Source organism: Aquarana catesbeiana, linkage group LG01, assembly GCF_042186555.1.
Source record: "Aquarana catesbeiana isolate 2022-GZ linkage group LG01, ASM4218655v1, whole genome shotgun sequence".
NCBI classification, from domain to species: domain Eukaryota; kingdom Metazoa; phylum Chordata; class Amphibia; order Anura; family Ranidae; genus Aquarana; species Aquarana catesbeiana.
This window is the reverse complement of record NC_133324.1, coordinates 899,207,598-899,232,908: the sequence shown is the minus strand read 5'-3', so window position 1 is coordinate 899,232,908 and position 25,311 is coordinate 899,207,598. Positions and strand designations below refer to the sequence as shown.

The window sequence follows — 25,311 nt, the reverse complement described above, 5'->3', positions numbered from 1 at the left end:
AATCCCAGATTTTGGGTTGTCCCCAGAAAAATAATATAGGGGAAATCTTCCAATCTTCCTCCCCTAGTTCTGGTGACCTGGGTTCCCCAAGCGATTCCCTTAATTTGCAATGATTTCCTCTCACTTCCTATTTTGGCTATGGGACAGGAAGTGCAGGTAAATCTCCCCATTGGAACACAAATGACCAAAAATAAACAGACAGGGGTTATGACCCTCCCTTATTTTATCCCAAAAAAAAAAGAAAGAAAAAAAGTTTTGCCTATAGTTCTTTTGAAAGGCATTTAAGTGTAGTAGCAGGTCAATATTTTTGTGACCCCCCATTTGGGAAATTCACCCACTTCCTGTCCTTGTGACCAGTTCCGGGACAAGGTCATCTAGAGCCCAGGACAAACATGCCAAACTGCGCCCCCCCTCCAAGATGTATGAGCATTATGTGTCAGTAGGAATGGGCTCGGGCGTGTTCGGGATCCCACCTGCCCGATCCCACCTGGAAGCCGGCACTGCACAGTGCTAATCTCAGGCAGTGAGACATTTCCCTGTCTGCAGCTGCACAGATCGGGAAATCTCTCACTGCCTGTGATTAGCGGTGTGCAGTGTGAGCTTCCTGGCGGGATCGGGCAGGTCAGTTGGGACTAAGATCCTGAATTCACCCGAGCCCATCTCTATGTGTCAGCAAAATTCCCCCCACAAAAGCACCAATCTGTATGCTTACCCTCTAAGCATAAATTCCTCCTCCTCCCAGTACAAATCCATCCTTTGCTGAAATCCCCCTTCTCAGCACAAATCTTTGCCACCCATCCCCCAAATCCCTGTAGATCAAATGCCCCCCCCCCCCAAAAAAAAAATTTCACCCCACCTAGCACAAATCCTCTACCCCTAAAATTTCACATCAATTCTCCCCACCTCAAACCCTTTCCTTCCCACCACATATTCCCCCCAAATCCCCTCTCCTAGCACAAATCTTCCCCCCATCCCCCTCCCAATACAAATCCCCCTAGATCACCACTCTTAGCACCCCCCCCCCCCAATTTCCCTTTCTAGAGCAATACTTACCCCCTGCCAAACCCCAAATTCCCCCTTTCAACACAACCCCCCCCCCCAATCTCCTAGTGGCGCCCCCCACCTCACATGATACCATAGAGCCCAGGGCAGCCACCCCTCCTACCCTTGTCCTGGCCCTGCTTGTCAAACATTCTAACCTTTCTTCTCTCTACTAAAAAATTGTTTTCAAAATAATTCTTATTCCTTTAGCTCATCCCCCACAGCTATTACCCTTTTGTATAACTTGACCCTCCCTCCTAGATTGTAAGCTCTAACGAGCAGGGCTCTTTGATTCCTCCTGTATTGAATTGTATTGAAATTGTACTGTCTGCTTTGTAATGCTGTAAAGCGCTGCGTAAACTGTCGGCGCTATATAAATCCTATATAATATTAATAGATATATATAGATATATATATAGATATATAGATATATAGATATATATATAGATAATAGATATATAGATATAGATATATAGATATAGATATATAGATATAAATATATATATAATTATTATTATTATTTTTTATGTATTTTTTTATAAATATTTTGTTATTTGTTTATCTTTGAATACTCTAATCATATCTAAATTACTAATTGACTAAATTACATTAGGCATGCAAATGACATATTACGGAAAAGCCAAGTTAATCACTACATGCTTCTACTGCTAAATTTAGCCTGGGCATTTAGGTCATGACAGGAATGACCTGGAGTACCTTTCTATGTCCTTCAGTTGTAGTCCTATGGGCCTACTTACTGATTGTAAGTGAGGTAAAGTGAGCCCGTGTTGACCATAATAGAGCTTCTACACTTGAACACTGATGCATTTAACACTTTAGTAAATCAGGACTATTGCCTTCTATTCATAAGCATGTTTAAAGTACAGGCCTTGGAAAATTAAAAGTTAAAAACTTAGTAACAGAGCTTAAAAAACACATTTTTGAAGTCTGGCATATCATAAAAGTGATAAAAACAAAAGTGCAGCGCTTAAATATTAAACAACATATATAGATAAGTAAACACTAATGGTTCATAAAGAAGAGAATTGTGTATTAACCTCCCTGGCGGTATGATTATTTCAGATTTTTGATGCTGAAAGCAGTACATTGTTTTGCATGGAAATTTGGCCTTTTATATTGTAGGCCTGTAATTCTTAGGAATAACTCACTTAAATCTGTCCAAACAAGAGTCTAGTAGACATCCCGGGTATGATAAAGTTTGAAAAACAAAATCATAAATTATAAAATAATAAATAACTATAAATAATTATAACAAATAATAATATATAATAATAAAACTTATTCAATAATGTAATCAAATCGAAAACACAGAAATTTGTTCAGTTGTAGAATTGTCGCTGTCATTACTTTCAGTGTTTGATTTCCCCACAAATCACTATCGCTCAATTCTACGAGTGATTCTAAATTATTATCACTGTTTTCTAGCTGGTCTAAAACCACTTTTGACGTAAAGGGACGGTTTTGGCTGCTATGGACAATCTCCAGTTTCCTGGCAGAAAGAACAGTTTTTATAATATAAAACTGCATGCAGAGCACGGGACAAACCACTAGGGACAAAAGGTATGTGAAGTAAATTGATACAGTAATGTAATCTGTAAGATTACAGTGTACTGTATATGTATTGTGTGTTTTACTTTTTGAATTTGGCGCGGTTCTCCATCCCCGTGTGTCGCAACACTCGCAGGGAACGGAGCTCGGCTCCGTCATGGATCGAGCGGAGGACATCGCAGGATCCTGGGGACAAGGTAAGTAAGCTGTACCTGGATCCTGCGATGCGATCCCGAGTCTGGCTCGGGGTTACCGCTTATGGTGCTGAAAATCCACCCCGAGCCACACTCAGGAATACCGTCAGGGAGGTTAATAATCAAATAAAGTCCAAAAGAAAGTCCAAACAAAAAAGCTGAAAGCTCCTGTTTCAGTGATCCCACAACAACAAAGCCAGGGGATACCCTTCACTCTCATGCACTGCTTACCAGATATCGTGTGACCCACTGATAAGAGTGGTCAACATACGCTTATCTTACAAAGACAATCTAACAACTCAGGTAGGCAGTAAGGTCACTTTAAGATTGGTCACTTTAAGATTTGGTGAACAACCAGCTCCAGCAATCAAACAGAGGCATCTCAGCAATCATTCTCGTTCGGCCCGGTCTGTCGGCGTTCGCCACGTCTGTTATATGCCTGATATCCCTGTAAACATATGAGTGCAACTTTTTTATTAATAAAGGGAAGAGTGTTTTTACAATATTACACTACTGGAGTGCTTCTCTTTAATATGTGGCCTGGCGCCGCTCTGGAACGATTGCTGAGCTGTCGCTGTTTGGTTGCTGGAGCTGTTTGTTCACCAGTCCTAAAGTGACCTTCCTGTCTACCTGAGATGCCAGATTGTCTTTGTAAGATAGGAGTGGTCAACATACGCTTATCTTACAAAGACAACTTTACACCTTGTTACACCTTGCTTTTGCTTGGTGCTTCAATGAGGCTTCGGTGGGGCTTTGGTGAGGCTTTGTGGGGCTTCGATGAGGCTTTGGAGGAGCTTCGATGGGGCTTCGATGAGGCTTTGGTGGAGCTTCCATGGGGCTTTCGGTGGGGCTTCGTGAGGCTTTAGTGAGGCTTTGTGGGGCTTCGACGAGGCTTCGGTGTGGCTTCAATGGGGCTTCAAGCGAACTTTGCCATAGACTTCTATGGAGGCTTTGAAGACGCTTTGAAGCACCACTAAAGCTACATGGGGTATAATTTTTGAAGCAAAGTCAAAGCAAAGCAAAGCAAAAGCAAGGTGTAAACAGGACTGTAAGCTAACCATTTTATTTAGTGACAGGAGCTTTAACTGTCGTTCAGAGAGCTTTAACAAAGCCTATCCGAAGACTTGTTTTGAAGCAAGTGTAAATGTGTGTAGAAGCTGAAGCAAGTTTAAATGAGCCCTTAGTAATATGCTTAAACAGCATAGATAACTACAATCCTTACCCAATTGTTTCTCCTAGAGGTGGCGGTGGCAGTCTTTGAATTACTCACTACTGAATTGGCACGTATTTGGAGTGGATTTATCACAGAAGTCACTGCAATATTATTATATATTTATATATTTTGACTTTATCTGGACTATTACGTTTTTTTTAAAGTTTTTTTTAAACAAGCTTTTCATATGTGTGTTATGTGTTATCATTATATATTTTATAAGTCAATTTAAACACCTCGGTAAGGATTGTAGTTATCTGTGCTGTTTAAGCATATCACTAAGGCTTACTATTTTGAATGTATTGTGATATCATTTATTGGCCAACTAAAAAGCCTAAAGTGTAAGTTTATGTGGCACTCTGGCCTCTTGCCCGAGGAAGAGGCCAGCTTGCCTTGAAAGCTTTCACTACAATCCTTTTAGTTAGCCTATATATGGTATCACCCTAAATTCAAAAATGCACATACAGAAAGAAAAAAATGTAAAAAGCCAAGAATAATATTTTTTAATAAAATATAATCAATGCCTTTGTCCTTATTTTAAACCAAATGGAGCCCCTTTAAGGAATAATACAAGTAAAGTTCCACAGAAAGGAACGCTTAAACTGTTTAAAACTCAATTTGAAAGTTTGCAGCCTTAAATATAATAAACAACCCAAGAAAAACTTTAAATTGGCTAAATGCAGAGTTGAAAAAAAATGATTTTTAAAGTTCAGGAATCTTTAAATATATGCCACATTTATTTTCCATATCTTGCAGTTATTAACTTCAATAGACTAAGGGCCAGTTCACACCACATGCAGTCCAGTGTGGTTTTTTCATGCATCAAAAATGCATGGCTAGTAAGTTATATGGCTTCCAATGGCATAGTTCACACCAGTGGAGTCAGTTCCAGGGCTTTCCAGTTCCAGAAAAAAAAAGTAGAACATGCTGCATTCTTCCTTTACTGGAAGACAGTAAAAAGCATAAAAAAACGCATGAAAATGCACTGGGACGCATCAAAAATGCACTGGACCCCAGCAGTACAGAGGGAAAAAAAACAGGAAAAAAGAAAAAAAAAGCATCTGGAATGCACCCGGAAACGCATCAAGAATGCACCAGAATGTGCCAAAAACACGCTAAAATCGCGCATGTAAAAACGCATCAAGGACAGCTCTGGAGTGCATTTTTGTGGTGTGAACCAGCCCTAAAATCACTAAGCTTTAACAACTTTTACTATAATCTAAGTGACTGTTATTTTTTTATTTTTCATTGCTGATGATAACAATTATTAAGCTCAATTCACAAAGTTAACAGTGGCCCTACACGCTTCGATTTTATTATCCAATCGATGGGCGTTTTGATCAAAACAATCAAATTGGCAAACAATAAAATAGGCAAAACTTTCCTTCCAATCGAACTATCAATCGTTTTGAATTGATCAACAAGCCCTTTGCTTTGGTCATGAATTTGATCTTATTTCAATTAGATTCAAGTTATGAGATTGCATGGAAAACACTGAGGTGCGACCCATAACATATGATTGTATTTTCAGAACATCAAGCAAAATCCACTTCCCCATGTGTAACTTATCGAATTAATGCGTTGTCTGTTATAGATCAATTATTCCTATCAGGAGCGATTGATCAGAAAAGAAATCAATGGCCACCATTACACAACAAGATAAAGGATCTTTTTTTTTTTTTAAGTGACAGTTATTTTCATCTGTATCCAATGAGATTTAAAAATTGCAATCACATGAACAAAACTAAAGATACTTATCCCTGTGTTAAGCTTTTTGAATTAAGACTGAAGTCAAATTACAATTCTAATTTAGTAAACTGAATCTAAGTGCTCAAAATATATCCACATTAGTAGCTTGGGAGTAGTTAATTTAAGAAGAGCCTTTTGAAAAATTGTCAAATTTAGCTTGTAGCAATAAAGTTCAGTGAATTCAAAATTTCATTTTAAAGTTTTAGTAGTTTAAGAAAAGTTCCACAAAGAGACAAAGAGTTCTGGGGGAGGGTTGTAGTAAGTCCATGCAGGGTCTGCTTGCCATGGCTTGCAGCTTGTAGCAATGCTATGTACAAAGAGGAGAGGATAGGCTTGTACTTACTAGTTTAGTCTTACAGCGTCCTTGCAGGCTGGGGGCACTTGTGTCTGCTGGCAACTGAGCTCTTCTGATGAGGGGAAAAAGGAGGGACTGTGCTATTTATGCCTGCAGAGGGTCCTCTTTGTCCAACAATGATTTTAAACCTTAGGACCCAGAAGTTTATATGCAGCTTACATCTACCATGTACTGTGGATTTTTTTTTTTTTTTTTTTTTTTTTTTTTTTACAAAATTATTGGAACGGTCTGTGTGCCAGTTGGTTGGAGTTACTGCAATAAAATAAACCTTACAATGCTGACTAAACAAATTTGGTTTTTAAAAGGCAGGACTCCCCCCGCTGTAAATGTTCATGTGATACATTAGGGAAATGTGTTGACGGTTTAAAGTGCTGTATTCTGTGAAGCCATGCCACGGGAATTTTAACCATTGAAGGACCTCAAAAGGTAAAATGAAAAAGTAAATGAACGAGCTTCAGATACCATTGACTGCTAGAAGTGTGCATAAATGCACATCTAACACATGTTAGCCGAACTCCAGACCAATTTAAAAGGCACAAATTTGTGCAAATTTGTAATTAATAAAGTGTATGTATAATCTTAACTTTTTTTTTTTTTGGATAGAGTAATGAAGGATTAACGCTGAACTTCTGATAAAGTCCAATTGCAGTGCCCCCCCCCCCTTACACACACTAAAGCCGCGTACACACGAGCGGAATGTCCAACAGAAAAAGTCAGACGGAAGCTTTTCATCGTCTATTCCGATCGTGTGTGTGCCTCATCGGACTTTATTTTTTCGAAAATTCTGATGGAGCTAGAAATAGAACATGTTCTAAATATTTCCGACAGAACCAATTCCTATCAGGAAAACCACTCGTCTGTATGCTGGACCAAAAACGACGCATGCTCTGAAGCAAGTGCGAGACGGAAACTTTGGCTACTGGCTATTGAACTTCCTTTTTCTAGTCCTGTTGTAAGTGTTGTATGTCACCGCGTTCTGGACGGTCGGACTTTGGTCGGACTTTGGTTTGACCGTGTGTAGGCAAGAGCACTTGAATGGAATTCCATCGGAGAAACCTTCGGAGTTTATTCCAACGGCAAAACCAGTCGTGTGTACAGGGCAATACAGTGCCTTGAAAGAGTATTCATACCCCTTGATATTTTCCACATTTTGTCATGTAACACAAAGTACTTGTATATCAAAGCAAATTTCTCCATAAGAAATAATGGAAATTCAGATTATTTGTTCCACAACCATTTATTCATAAGTCCTTCAGTTTATAGTCTATATAAAAAGATTATAGCAATGTGATCGGTTGTATAACCATAAAATGTCCATCCACAAATGGCAGCCTCCACAAGGAGATTAGAAGTAAAATCCAGCAGGAGCTACCAGTGGCGTCTCCAGCTTTCATATTTAGGGGGGGCACATGGGGGGTCAGGGACAAAAGTAGGGGGGCAACTATAAAATGCAATTATATATATATATATATATATATATATATATATATCCTGGGGCTCTTTACTACAATCCCACAATGGGCCCTTTCACATGTTCTGCAGTTAGCTCCCTTCCTACTGTATTGGGGCCCCCCAGGGTGGCAGAAAACAAGAGATATATGTCACCAGCATACCAAGAAAATATAAGGGTCCAAAGCAGTGGGAGAACTATCAGGGTTGCAAAGGTTGTCTTGCCACCGGGCCCTGGTGTTCTGCCACTGTGGGGTTCCCCAGCCTCCTCTTGCTGTCCTGCCCCTGCTTTTGACAGCGCTGGTCTGGCATCTCTTGGAATTTACAGGCTGGTTCTCATGTCCTAAGGATGGGAGAAATCAGTCTGTTTTTTCAGTAACTTAGAGTCCTAGTGAAGTCCTTCCTGCAACTCGCTCTTCTCCCTGCCAATGAGGACGCAGGGGAAGGAGCAGATTGGGCGGCCGTGGTTGTGTGAGCGCTCGCATTATGCAGTGTCAGCGAGCAGAGGGAGGGGGGAGGAATCACCCGCAGGAGTCTCCCTCTAAATAGAGACTGTATTACTCCAGCGGCGACCCGAGTAGGATGTGGCACATCCGCTACAAATGCAAACAAAAAGACATTGCCTTTTTGAAAAAAAAAAAAAAAATTTTAATGGGAGGGGGCCCATGGTGGGGCACAGCATAATTTTGGGGGGGTCAGGGCCTCCTCTGCCCCCTCCGGGACGCCATTGGGAGCTACAGAGTATAAAAGAGAAGAGAGACGCCTCTGAGTGTAGCAATATGGTTACATTTAATCAAGGTACAACATTTAGCAACTCACATCGTTGATGATTAAAAGAGGCACATCTAAGTATGCAGGCATCTGGGGTAAAGCTGTCCACATAGACCATCCTCCGCACCGCCGGATCTCACCGATGTCAGTCTGCAATTGTGACTGGGAAGACTTCCCTGCAGTAGAGCGATTGAACTGCTCATGGAGCGCAGAGTGGAAAGGGGCGACGTCGATGGCGGTGAGGAGGATGGTGTATGTGGACAGCTTTACCCAGAATGCCTGCATATTTAGATGTGCCTGTTTTAATCATCAACCATGAGTTGCTAAATGTTGTATCTTTATTAAATGTAACCATATTGCTACACTTAGAGGCGCCTCTCTTCTCTTTTATACTCAGTTGTAACGTGACGCTACTTGTATATCAAGACATTGCTTGTATATCAAGTCAAAATGTCTTAAAACATTTTACTTGTTTTACAAAACGCTCTCAAACCAAGTTATTCTCAAACCAAGGTTTTACTGTAAATGTATTTTATTGGGATTTTATGTGATAGATCAACACAAAGTGGCACATATTTGTGAAGTGGAAGAAAAATGATAAATGGTTTTCAACATTTTTTACAAATAAATATGTGAAAAGTGTGGCGTGCATTTGTATTCAGCCCCCCTGAGTCAATACTTTGTAGAACCACCTTTCACTGCATTTGCAGCTGCAAGTCTTTTTGGGGATGTCTCTACCAGCTTTGCACATCGATAGAGTGAACTTTTTGCCCATTCTTCTTTGCAAAACAGCTCAAGCTCTGTCAGATTGGATGGAGAGCGTCTGTGAACAGCAATTTTCAAGTCTTGCCACAGATTCTCAACTGGATTTAGGTCTTGACTTTGACTGGGCCATTCACATAACACATAAATATACTTTGATCTAAACCATTCCATTGTAGTTTTGGCTATATGCTTAGGGTCGTTGTCCTGCTGGAAGGTGAACCTCCACCCCAGTCTCACGTCTTTTGCATACTCTAATAGGTTTTCTTCTATGATTGCCCTGTATTTGGCTCCATCCATCTTCCTATCACCTCTGACCAGCTTCTCTGTCCCTGCTGTAGAAAGCATCCCCACAACATGATGCGTGATGTGTGGTGTTATTATCCGCCACACATAGCGTTTTGCCTTTAGGCCAAAAAGTTACATTTTGGTCTCATCTGACCAGAGCACCTTCTTCCACATGTTTGCTGTGTCCCCCACATGGCTTCTCACAAACTGCAAATAGGACTTCTTATATACTTTCTTTCAACAATGGCTTCCTTCTTGCCACTCTTCCATAAGGGCCAGATTTGTGGAGCACACAACTAATATTGCACTACCTCCGTAGGGGCCACTGGTTAATGTGGTTCGTCTCCCACCCTGCACAGCCAGGCACATGAATTTCCAAACACACTAAGTCAAGGCGAAGTCCTTGCACTTAGTTTTTTTTGGTGTGTTTTTTTAGGGGAATTAAACTTGGATGGGGAAAGGGTACATATGAGATGCCCACTTGATTGAAGAAACATGGTAGGGACTTAAACAGTGTATATATACAACCTGTTCTCCTTGACCTCCAGCACATACACTTGCTTGTACACTATCACTCCCAGGACCAGGTAGCACTGATGTAGGGACCTGACTTTGGCTCTGTCAGGCTCAAAGCAAATGGCCTTTGCAGGCAGGGACAGCGGGCCCCTATGGTGTAGCAAAATGGTAGTCCTTAGTGCCAGCTGTTCCACAAGTGGCTACTACTCCCAGTACCACCTCTTCAGGCACTGCCAGTTCTCCTGGCTGCAGCTGCCCTTTCACTGCTCATGCCACCACAGTCCTCCTGACTGGTTCTGCACCCAGCCCAGACTGCTCCATCCCAGTCCTCTCAGGCATGCCTCCCAGTCCCCCTGACTGTGTGTCACTCATCAGCCCTCCTGGCTGTTCCTGTTGCTCCTGGAGACTTGCCCAGAAGTGTTCTCCCACTGTCCTCTCCTGGCTCCCAGTGCCTCCTGGCCAGGAAACCTCCATGTAATTTGAGAAGGTCCTGTCCACACCTGAGCCCAGGCCCAAGGTCCCCCCCCCAGACTGGGGAGCTCCCTCAAAGGCCACAAACGACTAACACTCCATCTCCAGCTTCCACCCAAACTCTCCTCCCCAGCTGGGCTGACCCAGAGTATTTGAGGGGGCCTGCCCCCTGCCAACCCAAGTTTGGGATTGGTCAGGGCCCTCTGATTACTCCAGACAGCACCACCTTACTTCCTGTCCCATCTTTCTAGAAGGTTCCAGGACATTCTAAAAATAGGAGGAAAGTCTCAGTGATGCTGCCCATGATCTCCCTGGATCTCTGCCCAACCCAGAAAAAACAGACAGGCTCTGCTGCCAGCCAAGCCGCACAAATTTACCTACTCTAAAAAAAATATCACCTTTAGCATTCTAGCAATGCTAGGGGGTGCTACACTAATAGTTGTCCTGTGGACAGATTCTCCTACCTGAGCTGTGGATCTCTGCAGCTCCTCCAGAGTTAACATGGGCCTCTTGACTGCTTCTCTTCATTAAATTATTACAATGACTCTTTAAATTACCTTTGGCTTAACAAAAACAGCATTATTTCGAAATGGTACTCTATTAACACAAAATTTTATATTTCAGCATTATGTGTAGTTAGAGTTCAATGTAAAATTCGATTCGAATTTCAGTCTGAATTTCCGAAATTCAGACGAATTTTGTTACGTTAGTGGGAGCATTCGGTAAAATGTGTATATATTGTAAATTGGGTATTCGGATATATCCGAATCTCTGAATAACGAAAAATTTGTCCAAATATTTGGAAAGAAACGAACTGCACATGTCTACATGCAATCTGTCAGTGCTTGTGTTATGAAGGATCCAATCCAGCTAATATAGTACTTCCATCCATAGTGTTGCCAGGAGAGTAAAAAGTTATACCCATGGCCTTGCAACTCTCTCCGGACTTAGAAATACTAGCACAGTGAGGGTTGAACACTTGAGCTGTGAGGAAGAGGGTTAGTGGGTTTGAAAGAGAATTCCCTCTCGAAATGCTCAAAATACATAAGCCAGAGTACATGCTTAACCACTTGACCACTGGGCACTTAAACCCCCTTCCTAACCAGACCAATTTTCAGCTTTCGGTGCTCTCACACTTTGAATGACAATTACTCAGTCATACAACACTGTACCCATATGAAATTTTTGTCCATTTTTTCACACAAATAGAGCTTTCTTTTGGTGGTATTTAATCACCATTGGGTTTTTTATTTTTTGCGCTATAAAAGAAAAAAGACTGAAAATTTGGTAAAAAAATGAATTTTTCTTTGTTTCTGTTATATCTCTCTTGCAAATTAGTAATTTTTCTTCGTAAATTTTGGCCAAAATTTATACTGCTACATATCTTTGATAAAAATAAGTACAACTTGGTGTATATTATTTGGTCTTTGTGAATGTTAGAGAGTCCAAAAGCTATGGTGCCAATATCTGAAAATTGATCACACCTGAAGTACTGACAGCCTATCTAATTTCTTGAGACCCTAACATGCCAGAAAAGTACAAATACCCCCCAAATGACCCCTATTTGGAAAGAAGACATTCCAAGGTATTTGAAAAGATGCATGGTGAGTTTTTTTGAAATTGTCATCTTTTCCCACAATTCTTTGCAGAATCAAGATTTTTTTTTCTTTTTTTTTTTTCACAAAATTGTCATATTAGAAGGTTATTTCTCACACACAGCATATGCATACAACAAATTACACCCAAAAACACATTCTGCTATTACTCCTGAGTATGGCGATACCACATGTGTGAGACTTTTACACAGCGTGGCCACATACAGAGGCCCAACATGCAGGGAGCACCTCTAGGCGTTCTGGAGCACCCAGGCCAATTCTGACATTTCTCTCCTACATGTAAAAATAATAATTTATTTGCTAGAAAATTACATAGAACCCCAAAACATTATATATATATATATTTTTAGCAAAGACCCTAGAGAATACAATGGCGGTTGTTGCAACTTTTTATCTCGCACGGTATTTGTGCAGCAATTTTTCGAACGTGTTTTTTTGGGAAAAAAAACAGTTTTGTGCTTTAAAAAAAAACAAAACAGTAAGGTTAGCCCAATGTTTTTGCATAATGTGAAAGATGAAGTTACGCCGAGTAAATAGATACCTAACATGTCACCCTTCAAAATTGCACACTCTCGTGGAATGGTGCCAAACGTCGCTACTTAAAAATCTCCATAGGTGACGCTTTAAAATTTTTTACTGGTTACATGTTTTGAGTTACAGAGGAGGTCTAGAGCCAAAATTATTGCTCTCGCTCCAACGTTCACAGTGATACCTCACATGTGTGGTTTGAACACCGTTTTCATATGTGGGCGGGACTTACGTATGTGTTCGCTTCTGGATGCGAGCACACGGACATGGGTGCTTTAAAAAAATTTTTTTTTTTATTGTTTATTTTACTTTATTTATTTTAGTTTGACACTTTTTTCCCTCCCAAAAAATTTTTGATCACTTTTATTTCTATTACAAGGAATGTAAACATCCTTGTAATAGGAATATGGCATGACAGGTCCTCTTTACAGTGAGATATGGGGTCAATAAGACCCCACATCTCACCTCTAGGCTGGGAAGCCTGAAATAAAAAAAAAAAAAATGATCTTGGCTTCGATCGTAGCGGTGAGTCGGTAGAAGCACCGGAGGGTGGCGGGAAGGGGGGGGCGTCCTCTCTCGCCTCCCATAAGAACGATCAAGCAGTGGAACAGCCGCTATGATCATTCTTATGGTGTAGGAAATCACCGGCTGAAAAAGCTGATATCTGAATGATGCCTGTAGCTGCAGGCATCATTCAGATATCCCCGCTCAAAGTCAAGGATGTCATATGACTGTGGGCGGGAACTGGTTAAAAATTGCGGAGTATTGCGGGGTATTGCAGAGTATTGCGGAGTAGTGCAGGGTATATTGCTGGGTATATTGCAGAGTATTGCTGGGTATATTGCAGAGTATTGCTGGTATATTGCAGAGTAGTGCCGAGTATATTGCAGAGTAGTGCCGGGTATAATGCAGAGTAGTGCTGGGCATATTGCAGGGTATATTGCAGAGTATTGCTGGGTATATTGCAGAGTATTGCTGGGTATATTGCAGGGTATATTGCTGGGTATATTGCAGAGTATTGCCGAGTATATTGCAGAGTATTGCCGGGTATATTGCAGAGTATTGCCGGGTATATTGCAGAGTATTGCCGGGTATATTGCAGAGTATTGCCGGGTATATTGCAGAGTAGTGCCGGGTATATTGCAGAGTATTGCCGGGTATATTGCAGAGTAGTGCCGGGTATATTGCAGAGTAGTGCCGGGTATATTGCAGAGCAGTGCCGGGTATAATGCAGAGTAGTGCGGGGTATAATGCAGAGTAGTGCCGGGTATATTGCAGAGCAGTGCCGGGTATATTGCAGAGCAGTGCCGGGTATAATGCAGAGTAGTGCGGGGTATAATGCAGAGTAGTGCGGGGTATAATGCAGAGTATTGCGGGGTATAATGCAGAGTTGTGCAGGGTTGTGCAGGGTATAATGCAGAGTATTGCGGGGTATAATGCAGAGTATTGCGGGGTATAATGCAGAGTATTGCAGGGTATAATGCAGAGTATTATGCAGAGTATTGCAGGGTATTATGCAGACTATTGCAGGGTATTATGCAGAGTATTGCAGGGTATATTGCAGGGATGGCTGAGCATGGAGAGATGGATGGATGTGACTGCAATTGTCACTGAGCACCGCTGTGGGCACTACACATGCAGCCCACAGCGGTGCTGCCATCCGATCCCTCCCCCTCTCCCTTCGCACTGTACCGATCGGTACAGAGAGGGGAGGGAGGAACCGGCGTCATGACATGACGCCGGTCTGTTGACATGTGATCGCTCCGTCATTTGACGGAGCGATCACATGGTAAACGCCCGCGATCAGCGGCCGTTTACCGTGATCCGTGATGTGCCGGGTCCTCTGGACCCGGCGGTCACGGAAGTTCTCGGGTGCACGCCCCAGGGGGCGCGCGAGAGCAGTATTCTGGGTGGACGTCCACCCAGAACTAGCCGACCGCGCCGCAGCTCGTCTTTCGGCAAGTGGTTAATGTGGTTGTAAACATTTACATATACCGAAAGAGATGACTGGTCTCAGGTGATACACAGAGATGAAACAAATCCTCCTACATATGTTGTATCTGTTTATCTGCAACCCGCTCTTTTCTACAGCAATTCAAAGTACAGAATTTACACAGCATTTCTCAGCACCAGAAGGCAGGGGGTGAGGATCTGATGTTAAACAATGCACTACAGAGAGCTTAATGTAATCTGAGAAATGGGTGGAGGGAATAGACACACCCCACTGTACACATGAGACTTCTATAGTATTTCATAGGGAAACATGCACAGCTAAAGCTGTCAATCACCTTCTGTGTGCTGGAGGGGATGCAGGACCATCTCCTGGGATTGTCTGGTGTCGGCATAGACCAGTGAACTGCACTGCATGAGCATTATGGGAAATGTAGTTCCAAAACATCTGGGGTGCCAAGGTTCGCCATCACTGGCATAGACGGTCAGAAATAACTCATACAGTAGATGAATGGAAGAGTAGACAGAAATCACTGTAGGTGCTTTGGATAAAGGCAAGTGCACATCATAGAAGTATAACTTTAAAGAAAAAAACTGCATGGAATGCACACGAGGGTCGCCCCTTAGGACTCTAAAGGCAAATAATAGATTAGAGTATAAAGAGTAGATTATACAAAATGCACAAAACATGTCAGGATATGTGCTGTAAATTCATCCGTTTGACCTTTAACGATATAGGCTGAGGGTTGTAAGCACTGGGCTGATATATCTATTTTGTATAATTTGATATGTGTATTTTAAACAAAGGCATATATTGTTAATTGTATTCGTATTTGTATTTTTTAAAATTTTTTCTACAACCTAATAAAATTGGCACCTCTGTGCATTTTATATAATCTACTCTTTATACTCTAATCTATTATTTGCCTTTAGAGTCCTAAGGGGCAACCCTCGTGTGCATTCCTTGCACAGTTTTTTCTCTTTAAATTTAATTAAGGATGTTGGCGGTATTCTATACATATTCAATGCTCATTGTACTTCTTATCCCACATCATAGAAGTAAATACTTTTTTTTTCATTCTTCATTTCAGAGATTTACAACCACATAGTCCTTGGATACATTTTATAATACATGCACTTTTTCTAAAAAACTTTTTGTATTATAGACATCATATTGTAATAAAAGTTGACATAATTTTATAATATTTTATTTTTAAGATATCACAAGATGCCATTGCGCTTTCTATCTGTTTTATAGTGTTAATCTGTTCCCATTCCAGAAAGATTTTGAAAGTGTAAAAAACAATAGTCGCTCTTTAATTCCTTTGTTGTAGGGGCCACCCTTTAATTAAGCAGTCACGTTTCTGTGAATTTATAGAGTTCTATGTATGACATTTTGGTACTGTTTTATATTTGGCTTATTTAGAATCTGCTAGCTGTAGAAAATATGTTAGTTTTTCCTTCATTAGCAGAAACTATTGTGCTGTTTGCAAGTGAAATCTGGTATACAGTCTGGAAACACATATGGTTCTGTTTCCAGCAAACCGCAGGTCTCTCCAAACACTGACTGCTGTGTTTTCTCTTCTTTTCCCTTTATGTACCTTTTAACCACAACTTGAATGGAAAACCAACATATGCACCATACTGTATGTACGGTACTTATTGTAAGATATCAGCATCAAACGAGTAGCAAAAATAGACAGAACCTTGACATACAATTTCAAAATGCATCTTTCAGGATTGTTCCATGGAGGCTACCACACTGAATGTCAGTTTAAAGGAAAAAAATATGGAGGCTGCCACTAATAACCTCTCTTTATGAGGCTAGTTGCCTGGCTGATCCAGTTGCTTCAGTAAGCTATTGACCAGGTGCTGACTTCTCTTTGATTTCAGATTTAAACCTTTTACAGATCCTCTTGGATGGTGGATTTAGCCAGTGCTACGCCTGCATGATCCCTTTATAACAGGTCCTTTTGCATGGGAGATTGAATTAATTTTTCATCTAAATGATACCATACTGAGAGGTCTTCATTACTAGCAGCTTTACTCATTGCTACAGTAGCACAATGCCTTAGTGACAGGTCTGGTATGTATTTTGAGAGGCCCCCCCATGCCATTTTTTGCACACAGAAAAGGCCAGCAGGGAAAAGTCAATTACTGTGTCTTCCCCAAAATTTAAAACTAGACCCATAACCAGAAGGGTTCAAGTCTGGCAGTATATATATATATATATATATATATATATATATATATATATATATATATATATATATATATATATATAGAGGCCTAATGATTAATGACCTCCAGGGTCATAGATAGCTGACATCCTTCTCTGTAGAGTGGGTTACAAGGCATGGTGGGTGTTATACAAGCTGAATTGATGGGCGCAAGACACCTTTTGAATGCAAAGAGATGTATTGTCTCTTGAACAAGAACTGTGGGAGAGAGCGTTAGGGCCAGGACACCCTTATAGTAGATGCAATGACAATTGGCAGACTCCGAGACTTCTATAGGTAGACAGCTATACAGTGGCAAGCCTCCAGCTGGACACCACTTTTGTATAGATAGGACCTCCGTCTCCTATGGCAACAAATCTTGTAACAGTCACTAATGGTCGTTGTATTTAACTATCGGTAACACAAATAGTTCTGCTCGTCCTCTACAGTCTCTCGCTGTAGGTCTTCACTCACCTAGCTTCCAGTCTCTCACTAGACTCTCAGACCCATTCGCCACTGGATCCCCGAAGCTCTTCCAGTTCCATAACTCGGTATCTTCCTCAAGCGTCAACCTCGCTTCCCTGCTGGGTCCCTGGCTTGGCACTCAAAGATACTCCTCAAGTGTCACTCCTGCTGACCCGCTAGGTCCCTGGCTCGGCACTCACTGATGCTCCTCAATCGTCACCTCTGTTGTCTCGCTGGGTCCCTGGCTTGGCACTTGTTGAAGTTTTCCCACTTTTTCACCGTCCCTGGCTGGTAAGAAGACTGCTCTGGTAGTTGCTTCAGCTTACTTAAAGTGGTCTCCGGTAACAAGCTGGATGGTCCCTTAGTGGCGACAGCTTCCCCTGTACCTCCAACCACAACTGGTTTCCCGTCCGGCTGAACCGTTACTCTCGGTCAGAACTCCTCCCAACGTGGCGTTTTGTCCAATCAGACAACGCATGATTGGATGAAACGCCGCATTGGGAGGAGTTATGACGTCACGACACTGCAACGTGTCAAACAAATGCTGCTTATACAGACTGCTGTTTTTTACATGCTTGTTGTTATCTGATGAAATGTGAGTACCCTGGATTTTTCTTTGAATAAATATGACCCTGGTTTTTTAATACTACACCATGAGGAGTTCCTTCTTTTATATTTAATGCATGCATCGCTGACGAAGTCCGTATGGACATAACGCCGCGTACGGGGGCGGAGCTTCACCTGTGACGTCACCCGCAGCCTTCTCAGCTGTTCGGACGTGAACAGTCTGTGCTTGGATACTTTATTAGATTGAACTGCTCTTTTGCACTGAGCTGCGCTGTTGAGCGCTTTTTATATGACATTACTTTTAAATAAAGCCAAATGGTTTTGTACTTAGAGGATTTCTTTTTGTTTTTGGGATCTACGCATATTTTCACCTCATGGTTCATCTCATCAGAGGATTCGTGTAGGAAACCCACAGAGTGCTGCTATTAACCAGCTTCAGTCTCCTGTGACTACTGGTGGATGTTGACGATTGGTGTCCTCAAGAGATCCAGTTCGTTAATAGTTCCTTAAGGAACCCAGGCGTGTATGACCTCCTATAATTTAGAGGTCCAACGTATCCGGTAAGCACACTTTACTACCGGTTTGATGACTGTTGTGGCTTGTGGGAACGACATCAAAATTTTCCTCCCAAGATATATGCATCTGTCGCATGAGTTTATAAAGGACATTTTATTATTTGCGCTGCACTAATTTTGTTTTAATAAATGCACCTCTGATTATTTGGTGGAACTACAAGACCCAGCCATCTGTGATCTCCATTAATGGTTTCGTGGCTCTGTGGATTTATCATGCCTGTTTGACCACCTGTGATTAAGTGGTCCATTCTTTTTGGTAAGAGGCCAGGTGTGTTGATGTTCGGTGGAGGATAAGTCCGTATTCACCTAGTTTGTATTTCTGTCTACACTGTGGGTGATTCCAGCGTTTTCTCCTGAACAAGTACTTTATTTCAAATACTATGGACTTTTTATTTGAAATACTACATTTATAGCACTGCATATCAATATATTTTTCATATATATATATATATATATATATATATATATATATATATATATATATTTTTTTTTTTTTTTTTTTACTGTATATGTAGTAATACAATTTTTGTATTTACAGTAAAATCTATTCCTTTAAGTCCATTGACTGGCATGGTCTCTCTGTCTTATATATGGCTTCTCACAAGACTGAAACATGTGTTTGGAGGTGGTATTAGGAGGAGTTGGCTTTTTGTTTCAGGGGTGGAATGTTTTTTGTTTTCACTTTGTGTTGATAGGGCATTTTTTTAAGTATAGGATGCTCAAAGCGCAGTCACAGCCATGCCCAACTTTCCAGGTCCAGATTTATCCATCCCTACAGTCTATCTATCTATCTATCTACTTATTCAATAGCATCTGGAAATGCCCGTCACACTTGTGCCTTAAAGCACACATGTCACAAGACCAGACCAAAAACACAGAACCAAAAAACAGATCTAAAAAGTCAGAAGCCCTTATCTACTTGTGCCAAGCCAGTTGCCTAGATAGCAAGAATGATAGACAGGCAACTGTCGTTTTCAGAGGAAGAGTTCTGCAGGGTAACCTTTCATGTTTGAGGTTTCCTTTATGTTTACTAGTATGTATTTCTCTTGATATATTCAGCACTAATATATCCAGATGATAGTTCTGTGCAAGCCAGCATCTGCTGAGTGCTCACAGTATGGAGTTTGCTGCCATCAGGCTGTCCTCACGAAGGTCATGCTGGCATATTGGAATGCTGCGCACTCTTCAACTTCCACTTCTGTTTCCGTTACATCGTTGGCGTACTCCAAGTGAAGAAGAATATTCTGTGCCAGTTTTCGAGGCCTTAGTGATGAAACTGTTTCTTACATAATTGTTATGTAATTTAAATGTAATTTTCCATGTACATTTCTGATTTTCTGGTAAGATTTTTCACCAATTTTGGGGTAATTATCTCAGACCTTCACTTTGTGGTTTCTGAAACACTTTGACTTGGAGTTGTTCTATTTGCTGCAGCACAGGACTTCATTGCCATACAGCCTGAGCGTCTCACACACATATCTTGGTTTGCAGCACAAGATTATTACCAGGCTCCTAAAAGAGCCAGGATACCTCTGGGCACCTATTGTAGTGTATGGCATGCCATGAGTTGTGTTACTTGAAAATGTCCGTGTTGGATTTGTCAACAGTTTGGTTGAACCTAAATCCAAATACCCTTGATTATCGGCTGCAGTGATATCACATTTGGTCAATGATGTCACCCAGGATTCCTGGCAGTAAATATAAATTACCACAGCGTGAAATCTGTCATTGTGCAGTGGGAGTAAGGAAAGTACAGATCAGTAGGCAACGGGTCATGATGAGTGATATGGATTACCCGACTGGATGACTTGATTGACGGATAAAATGCTAGGTGACCTAATTATTGCTGGATTTACTTCTGGGGACATTATTTTCAAAACTGGTAAGTATATGTTTTATTTAGTGATGGTGTTTTTATTTTCTTTTAACTCTTTACTAATGTACCCCCTGTACTCCTTTTCTTGGGATGGGACAGATAGCCCCCCCATTTCACTATTACCTACACCTTCTTTTTGGGATACATGAAGGTAGGGAAGAAGCCCTTGTCCTTCAACATTGTGACAAAGGGTGATTTGCAAGGGAGGAGAGGCTTTGCCGCCATCCCTTGCAAAGTACTCATTCAGTGTTGAAAGGTATGGTGAACATTGGTATAATACAGGAGGTGGGGAATGCATGTTCGCTGCCCTCCCATTAATTTTTTTCTTAATTACTAAATTCCACCCTACAGCTGTGCGGGGGGGGTTGAAGAGGGGCTTTTTATGTCATGTTGGTGACAATACTTACAGAATTATAAACTAATAATGACTTTAAAGAGCAATGTCAGTAATTATATGGTAAATAACGTTGGGTGATATTCGCGCTCAAATAATGAAATACATAAAAAATGACAGCAGCTGACATAAATATTGTTGATTGCAATATAGAATAAAACATAGAAGTCCATACGCAGCGCTAGAGGTAGGTAGTAGATGAAGTTCAGAGGAAACGGTGAATGAAGGTGAATGAAGGAGGCGAATGAAGACCCTCACACCAGCTTAAGTGTATATTCAGACATACCACCGTGCACATCTAATCTTCTTACCAGAAAGCCAGATATATAGGCATATGGGTATATGGCACATCCAGTGCTTCCAATTCACAGCGTCATCCACTCTCACACATTGCAATCAGCACAGGAGCTCTCAAGGCAAAGGATCCTCTGCAGCCTCCACTCCCCGATCATGAATGTGACATCAACTCCAATCGCAATGAGTAGGAGGAAAGCACCCCAAGAGGGAAATAAAGAGGCGCATAGAGAAGCCCATATGAGAATATCCTCAAGTTTATAAAAAAAAGGGGGTACTCACAGACTAGTAAAAAAGAGAATAGGATAAATAACTTTCAAAGGAACTGCGGTTGTAGCGTGCTAGCGTCCTCACAGCATCACCTGATACATTTCAGCCTATGGGCCATCGTCAGAGGTGTGATAAGAAGAACACATACACCCTATTATATACAAACACAGCCAGGACCTTCACCCCCGGATGTGTTTCACTGACACAGCGGGCCGGAACTGCTCTCTGAATGCGTTCCAACAGATGGAAGTGTCAGACAAGGATGCAAATGAACACATCCGAAAGGAAAATGTACCAAAAAACAAAAACCACTAACCACCAAAAACAATACACTAGTTAATTAAAACTTCTAAACATCACATATTAAGTGAAATATAAAAATTTTAAGTGGATGTAAACCCAATTTTTTTTTTTATGTCATAATGTAGAGTATAAGATTTCCTATCATTTGAGCCCAGTCTTGCCACAAAGAGTTAATCCAGCTCTAAGCAATCCCTTTTATTGTTCAGTGAGATAAAACTTGACAAATAGAGAAAAACTTTGTCAAATCCTCCCCCTTGCTGTGAGTGACAGGTGATTTACATATCTTGTGCACTAGCCTAAGACATGCAGTATTTTTTAATTCCCTCCCCTACTCCTTTCTTCAGCAGCTCTGCAAGGATTGGCTGTTCCACACCTCAGCATGATTTGGCATGCTGAAGTCAGTGTAAGAAATACACAGGAGAAAATGCATATTGACAAGGGGAGTGTAGAGGTGGGCGGGGAGTCTACTGACATCACGAGTCCACCCACCGAGCTCCAGACATCAGACCCACCCACAGAATCTGCAGTTTTTCGGGTCTCATAACAGACAGAGGGGAGACATTTGAAAGGTAAAGATACATGCATGAGGCATGTATATCCTTATAGATAACCCCTATGGCAGTAGTTTAGAAAGGATGACATTGGGTTTACAGCCACTTTAAGTATACTTGGGATCACCAGGAACAGTAAGTGCTTCCATCTAGTGGTCAGACCATGTATACCACATGTCAAATGCAGTATATCAAATATACTTTTAATCATATGAACATACAGATCACTATGCATAGCTCCCAACTGTCCCTGATTTGTCCCCCTGTCCCTCTTTCTTTCTTATTTGTCTCTCATTCAGGTCTCATCTATATAGTTGTGTATAAAATGCACTATTTATATTTCATAAAATGTTTCCCAGTGCCAAACCTTTCATCCAATTTCATTCTAAATTGCTGCATTTGTAAATGGCAAAAGCCAGTATAAAGGAATAGTAGTAGTAAAAAAAAATAAATAAAAGCACTTGTGGGTTTAACTTATCTTTTTTGTTTGTATAATTCTCCTTTAAGGCCGTGTGCCAGGGGGTGTGTCCTATATCTACATACCGTACTTTTTCTAATAGGTGACCCTCATTCCCATCTCAAAAAGTTGGGAGGTGTACACTATGCCCATATAATTATGCATGCTGCATGGCTTTTAGCACTTTTATTTTTGTGCCAAATTCACTGCATTTGAAAATACAGTTGTTTAGTTGGCAATCATGATAATGATTACTACCAAGGAGACCCAGGTCACTGAGTAGACGACTCTCTGGGTGCCAGGGACTAACAACATCTATCTGCAGTGTTAAGCAGTCTTATCTGTCCTTAAAGCAGAATTCCATCCAGAAATGGAACTCCCGCTGATCGGATTCCCCCCCTTCCGGTGTCACATTTAGTACCTTTCAGGGGGAGGGGGGAGCAAATATCAGTGAAATCCAGGTATTTTCTCCCACTTCCGGGAAAAGAGCGCCACACAATGTGTATGTCCGGCCCCTCCCCCCCCCCCCCCCCCCCGCTGTCTTCTAGGAGACACACAGATCCCGGAAGACAGCAGGGACCATCACGCCTGTTCCCTTACCAGAAATGATGGCGGCAGAACCCTTGAGTCGATCTGAAGATCAGCTTTGGGTGCCAACATTGTGGGCTCCCTGTGCGATGTTTTAACACCAAGTATAGGCAGACAGCAATGAGCTTGAGCATGAGCCTGGTGTTTATTCAGCAGCACCCATCTTACAACTACCACAGCTCCCCACCCCCAGATCACATGACTAAAACTGTTAACTGTTTCCTAACATGCATAAGGAACTAGGCATAACAAATAAACTTGAAGTATAACATAAAGCCTACACACCATTACATCTTCTCTCTCAAGTATGAAACATTTAATATGAGACAAAGTCCCTCCATATTTTTGAGAGAAAGTAACCACTGGCTCATCATCCGTAGGATTGGTTTCCAGTTGAGAATCACTCCCAGCATTATCACATGCTGATACGTTTATGCTGTCCTCGGTATCCTCAATATCCATGTTTAGGACTTCTGTGCCATCATGGGCTTATTCTTTATCCCCATTGTCATCCGGTTCCTCTGATGATGTATCCGCAGCAGTGTCTGGATGAAGATGACACCTGTTTCGTCTCAGTTTCTGTCCACACTTGGTCTCAATTATATATGATTTTGGTGAATTTGCTTCTTTGATAATTCAAGCAGATTCCCATGTATTCCCAGTGACTCTGTGTCGCACAGCTTGCCCAGCAGAGAGTGGACGAAGGGATTGATCCTCTGAGCTGTTACTCGATCTTGTGGAATAGAATGAGGCTGCAATTTCTGTGGGGCAATAGGCACTGTGGTCCTCGGTGTTCTACCAATTAGCATCTGTGCAGGTGAGCATAAACCTTCAATAGAAGTTCCACAATAGTTTAACAGACCTAGGTACACATCCTGCCCTGTAGATTGCGCTTTCAGTATAATGGAGTTGGCTATGACAACATACTTCTCTGCTAGACCATTGGCCTGTGGGTGATAGGGGCTTGTGGGTTTGTGCCTGATTCCCTATTCACGCAGGAAGCACTGGAACTCAGAACATGAGAATTGTGGGCCATTATCAGACACAAGTTCTTTACACACTCCATGTCTCCAAAGTATTGTTTTGAAGGCCCATATGACTGTTGATGCTTTTAAATTTCTCAGCTACACTAGCTCAAAGTATTTGCTGTAGTAATCTATTACTATCAGGTAATGGTTGTCCTCAAAATGAAAAATATCTGTAGTCGGTCTCTGTCATGCCTGTGAAGGAGCATTCCACAGTGTAAGAGGATCTTTTGCATTGTGTTTTTGAAATGTCTGGCAGGTTTCAAACTTCTTCACACGTGTCTCAATATCAAAGTCAAATTAGGCCAGTAGACCAACTCCCGTGCTCTGTGCTTACACAGAGTGATGCCCAAATGTCCCTGGTGGATTTGTTTCAGTACTTCTGCCTGCTGTGACTTAGGAATGAGAATACGGTCACCCATAAATATGATATCCGAATGAATGCATAGCTCCTCTTTCATAGGCCAGAATCCCTGTAGTTCAGGACACAGCTTCTTTAATTTTTCTGGCCAGCCATTGCACATGACACAAGTTAGTTTTTCTAGGACTTTATCCTGTTTGGTGTCTTGTCTTATCTTCTCCAGCCGTACCTCTGATATTGGAATGTTCACTAGTACTGTATGTACCTGTTCTTCCAACTCAGGTTCATTACGTGCTTCATGTCCTTCTAGAAACACCTTAGACAGGGTATCTGCCATTGGAATTTCCTTTCCAGGCTTATACTTTACTGCAAGATCATACTGCTGTAATTTCATAACCATCTGCTGCAAACGTGGAGGTGTAGAAGCAAGTGATTTCTGTAGGATGTACTCCAATGGCTTGTGGTCCGCTTCCACAACTACCAGGCGACCATATATGTACTGGTGAAATTTCTCACATCCATTCACAATAGCCAGCATCTCTTTCTCAATTTGGGCATAATTGGCTTGCGTTATGGTCAGTGCTCGTGAAGCATATGCCACAGGATGTCCTTGTTGAGTCAGTACAGCACCTAACCCAAACTGGGATGCATCCACTTGAAGCACAGTGTCACAGTTTACGTCAAAATATTTCAGCATTGGCCCTGGATGTTTAGCAATCAGTTTTTTCATTTTGTCGAAAGTCTTTTCCATTTTTGCATCCCAACACCAAACAGCATCCATCTGTGTACGTAGCAGTGCTATCTGTTGAGCAAGGCCCTGAGAGAATTTCGATAGATAGTTGAAAATGCCTAGTGATGTCTCCAGCTCCTTTCTGGAGGTTGGGGCCTTCATGT

The 25,311-nt window shown here is 41.5% G+C and overlaps 1 protein-coding gene across 2 annotated transcripts in view; it reads right to left on the bottom strand.

Annotated features, from left to right (window-relative positions):
• SPON2 (spondin 2) overlaps window positions 1-6,605 on the bottom strand; it is a 34,013-nt gene extending 27,408 nt beyond the window's left edge. For both annotated transcript variants that reach the window (XR_012238302.1, XM_073610952.1), the window contains exon 1: window positions 6,110-6,605. The gene's annotated coding sequence lies outside the window, so the exon portion shown is untranslated. The remainder of the gene's footprint in view (window positions 1-6,109) is intronic.
• Between the last annotated feature and the right edge of the window lie 18,706 nt (window positions 6,606-25,311).